General features: G+C 36.6%; 1 protein-coding gene across 3 annotated transcripts in view; it reads left to right on the plus strand.

The window, feature by feature from the left end:
• Positions 1–5,354, plus strand: part of LOC125771689 (synaptic vesicle membrane protein VAT-1 homolog-like) — a 443,804-nt gene that overhangs the window by 110,253 nt on the left and 328,197 nt on the right. The window lies entirely within an intron of this gene.

The following is a 5,354-nucleotide window of genomic DNA, read 5'->3' on the forward strand; positions in this document are numbered from 1 at the left end:
TTTGTTGTTGGGTTACTTAAAGGAGCGATGTATAAAACCTGGAAAAAATTTGTTTTCTTGTACCGAGAATAGTATCTCGTAATAAAACATTTTAAGAAGTTACCACATCAAAAACAAAATTTCCCGATTACTCGTGTAAACGAACAAACAAATTTGCTTAGGCTATATAATACGCTAAGAATGATTTTTTCCTATCTTGGGTTTGGTTTAAATAACGAAAAATTTGTTAATTTTAATTTCAAATGAATCAGCATTAATGAAAATGTAAGCCTTGGTGCATCAGTTTTTTCCCATTCAAATATAAAGGCAGTTTTTGATAAAATAACAACTAAAAAAAGTTGAGCATTTTGGGCTATTTCTAAAGATATATGGTCAATAAAAAATGATACAGAGATATGAACATTCTTGTTTGTTTTTGTTGGCGATTTAGTAAAGCTTTGGCGTTTATTGATAATCATTAAAAGTATTACATAAAACGGTTCCGAAAATAAAATGCTGCAAAACCTTGCGTCACATCGCTGATGGTCGGTGTAATAGTTATCAAAAATTACCCTCCCCGCTGCCGGAAAAAACCTGCCCCGAAGCTGTAGGTCCTCCGTTCGTGTCATACCGGAAGATGAAAGCCAAACGTGTACAATCTCGCAAAAAAAAAACGATTAACGACAGCTCAATTTCAGCACCCTGCCATGAAAGAAAGTGAAGATGCCGACAATGAGCCGAAACTTCGACGACAGAAGCGCAACAGCAGGCCAAGTGATTCGGTGACGCAGTCTCTATCTTCCGTGGAAAGTTAATCAAACAGTTGATCACCAAACAATTGAAGTGTAATTAGTAAATTGTCGTGCCGGTCGTACTGCAAGCGGCGTGGTTCGGAACTCGTAAAATGAAAAAAAAAAAAGAAATGTGTCAAAACAAGCAGCAAAGTAAAGCAGGAAGTGTGATTTCGGGTGTGTTTATCTTCTTTAAACATCCACAACGAATGAATGCCTTCCTTCGGCACGGTATGATGGCAAACCGTTCAGATGGCACCTCCTGCTGCTCTAAAAAAACGAAATTACAAACAAACACTTTCCGATGCGTTATCATACAGGAAGGTTAAAAATTATTCACCGCAGCAAAACCTACAAACCAATAAATGACAAAATAATAGTACGCATCCATTACGTGTACATGCGCGACATGCAAATTGCATCGATTTTACGTCAAAATTTTCTTTCGACAGGCACGCACGCCGGAGGAAATGTTCCACCCGGCCGGTAAGACGAATCGTGAATCAACGTGCGTTGACAATTTGTTCAATTCTGTTAGATAATTCAAGCATTCTGTAAATAAATCGTAGCTCACCGTTTCGTCGTTGTTGTTAGCGCACGGTACGCCGATTGCAGGGTGTTACGCAAATTGTACTTTTGGTTTTCGCGATCCGCTTGATTGAGCACCAACGGCGTTCGACGGCGTTCGGTGTTCTGTATCAGCATGGTGGTTGTACAGAAACTCTTAAATAATACAAATCGAATAAATGTTATGGAAATTGGTGACAAATCGAATCTTGGTCTAGTAATTGGGACAGATTGTGGTTGGTCTGATATAATCACTACCAAGCATGTGTCGCAATTGTCGTTAGTTCCGTCGATGCCATATTGCATTTAGACTCTTGCTCAAGGAGTTATGTAGTGTACATTCATAATATGCTATTTGACACAATTTTCAACTCTTTAATTTTTTAACAATATTTTTGGTATTGATATTTCATATTGTCGATCGACTTCTTCTTCTTCTTCTTCTTTTGTGATACTACAACCTCAAGAGTAGTCTTGGCCAACCATTTCTGGATTTCCTAGAATGTATGTATCTGTAGCAGGATAATCAGATTTTCGTACGGGAGTACGGTCAGGACGGGATTTGATACCCGGTCTTGTCGTGTAAAGAATCCACCTAGTCGTCCCAATTGACGATCGAGTGCATGAACAATATCCATGAAGGGAAATGTTGGTAACAATAGTATATTTATTCATTGCAATTTCCCGACACTAAAGGTTTCAGGATTATCTGAAACAAATAAACATTGCGACGATCTCGAGGAGGTAAAGGAGTTCTGTTTTCTTGGTACGATCGTAACTTCGAACAACAACATGAAGCAGTGGCGTCAAACCTGTCGGAAATCGGATGCATCCGTGAATGGAGGACTTCAGCCCTAGACCGAGTTTCCAAATGGATCTAAAACGATGGGTCAGATGGATTTAAACGATTTTACGATCATTTCGATCAAGCTATTCCCTAGACTCCTTTCGAGCTTGAGCATAATTTTTATAATTTCGCGTTTTTCTCAAAATGTTTATCAAATTGGTATTCAAGATTTCTTCAAAACCTTCAATCTAGTTAACTTGAAATTATCATCAGAAATTCTTGGTAGGTGAACAAATCCCATTTTGGTCAGACATCCGTACGCAGGACTTGTTATCCTGCTATGTGCAAATAAAGTAAAGCAAATTCCGTAATGGCAGGCTTGAAGTTGTAGTGCCACAAAAGAAAATAGATTCTTCATACATTCTTTTGTTTTTAATTTTAATTCAAAATTCATCTTTTTAATTATTTATCATGTTGTCCTTAATATAAGGTTTCCATGTTGGACTACTGTATTATAAGTTTTATATATCTTGTATAACAATATGTTTAAACTTACGGATTCTAAGGATTTTTTTAAAGGTGAGATTGTACCGAAATGTCGTCTTTTTCTTAAATGCCCCGACGACTTATTTAAAAATTATTTATTTTTCAAATTTATTTTCACACATTCTTGAAAAAAAAATGCTTTCTTATTAAAATACCATCAATCCAATAATTTAGTTTTTGTCCTTTTCAAAAACAATGAATAAGCCTTTCTTTAAGTTTTTGTATCTATATTTCCCCCCACGTATTGATTTTCATATCGATTCTCTATATTTTATTTCTTTTTGTAGTTTAGCAGAATTTTATATCAGGATTTTGTTTTGTTTTGGACCACATTTTTGAGCATTTTTTGTAAACTTGTATAATTTATTAATTTATTAATTATAAAACATAATTAAAATGCTTTGTTATTTAATAAAATATTACACGTAGTACAATATGTAACAAGAATGCACAGAACTATATAAAGATATCTAGACAACTGAAGGAAATCTGCCGGAATAATAGATGGGATCAGTTTCGATCGATCATGTGTGATTATAATTTATTAGTTTGTATTCATGCTCGTCATTGTTGAAATGCTTTAATAAATCATTCAATCGAGAATCGAATGACCTGTTATTACCGTACCGTAAGGCATTTCAGCCACTCTCGCAGCGTGATGGGAAATGGTAGTACCAATCCATCCACTACCTAAACCAAACTGAATGAATGCCGGTATCGATTGAAGCGCTTCATTGAGACGACTTTAATTTATTTCACTCACGATTCCCACCCTATCAGACGCAGCTGCAGATGCACATCAAAACAGTAGAAACAAAGTACGACCTAAAGGGTGATGCTCCAGTAACTAATCCAAGCGGCAGCTAGCGGGTGGTAAAGAAGAAAATTGCGAACGTGCCGTACCGTAGTGTGGCGATCATTCCACAGCCCAGGCTAACCATGTTCGGGGAAGGTGCGTTTGGCAAACTATTTTGCGTCAGGGTTTTAACCTTGCCCATGGATGACACTAATCGTGCCCGGGCACGGAGTAGTAGGTGAATGAATTGTCTCCCTTAGCAGCTAGCGGCTGAAAGGTGTGTGAGCCAGTGACATTGGTTTTGGGAACATCAGGGGGAGAGTCCGTTTCGATGGACGGATGGACGTCGCAATCAATTGACACCGCCAGCACTGTATGGATGAGCTTTTTGTTTGGCAGCCCAATGTCTTTTCCGCCATTGCCGGGTACAAGGTGAAGGTTTCTTTTGTTAGGTAAAATGGGTGACAACTATTTCATCAGTTGTGAGTTATTGAGAATGTTGCCAAAGTCCCTATTTTTTACTTAAATATGTATGATCCAGAATAAAGCATTAAAAACAGGTGGAATTTCAAAATTTACACTATTTATTGTTTTCTTTCAAAAGCGACTTGTTGTTTCTCAATGCTACAGTTAGTTCCTAAGGTAACTTTTAATAAAATTTCTAGCTCTATCGACGCTTGACGAATTCACTCATCCAATAAATTAAAAAAATATCGTAGTATTGAAAAACACAAAAGTCAAGGGAGAATAAGCTGTGTTTTACATTTCTTTTTAAAAGCTAAAGAATAAAAATTTACAATTAATATTCAACGACTCATACTGTGATGTAGCGTACAGTTAACACGTTGTGTGCCACGCTTATTTTGGTGATGTTTCCTAGCAGGCCACGGCGTTTTTGTTTACAAATTGACTGTCTATCATTTTTGATAGACATGGCCCCCCAGGAAATGTAAATTTCAAACTGTTATTTCTCCGCGGAGATACCACATTTTTACAAAAAACCTTCGGCAAATATGCAGATTAGACTTTAATGAACCTAATTATATAATTGGTTTTCGGAAACCCTTAGTAAATTAATTTATAAAAGTATATTTTTGGGATGCCTTTTTTCGAAAATTCTGACGTTTTGTTCATATTGCTATCTCTTGTGAAGCGCCGTTCCATCGTCTGTTGTTCAAGCATATATTTGTCTCACTCGCACTGCAGACGATCAAACGGCGCGACAAAAGAGATAGCAATATGAACAAAACGTTAAGATTTTTCGAAAAAAGGCATCCCAAAAATATACTTTTATAAATTGATGGACTGAAGATTTGCGAAAACCAACTATGTAATTAGTTTCATAAAAGTCTTATCTTAATATTTGCCGAAGGTTGTAAGTAGAAAAGTGCAGTCACCGCGGAGAAATTGCAGTTTGAAAATGACGACTACTGTCTATCAAAAATGATAGACATGGCCCCCCAGGAAACTTTACTGTCTATCAAAAATGATAGACATGGCACACAACGTGTTAAGAAATCACAATATAAAATAACGATACAATTCAAATTTAAAAAAAAACATCGACACATACGCTGCAACCCTGAAACATCGCACGCTCAGTTTGTTTGACGCTCAGTAGGCGTTGTGGCTCAAAATGAGAAATTCAAAACGGCCGTTAATCGTACAGTCTGTTCATGTGAGCAAGAGCTACTCAAAACGATCCAAACGAAATTCAAATGGTTTTTAGTAAAGGAATAAGCCGTGCGGTGTTAGTATGAAACACAGGATCAAATAATTATCCACAAATTGTGTTGTAAATTCTGTCATTCGGCGTTGTGCACTGTAGAATACTTATCATCTCATTATCTCATTTCTTTCAGAATTCAATTCAATAATGAAACAACGG

The sequence above is a fragment of the Anopheles funestus genome, chromosome 3RL (assembly GCF_943734845.2).
Source record: "Anopheles funestus chromosome 3RL, idAnoFuneDA-416_04, whole genome shotgun sequence".
Lineage (NCBI taxonomy): Eukaryota > Metazoa > Arthropoda > Insecta > Diptera > Culicidae > Anopheles > Anopheles funestus.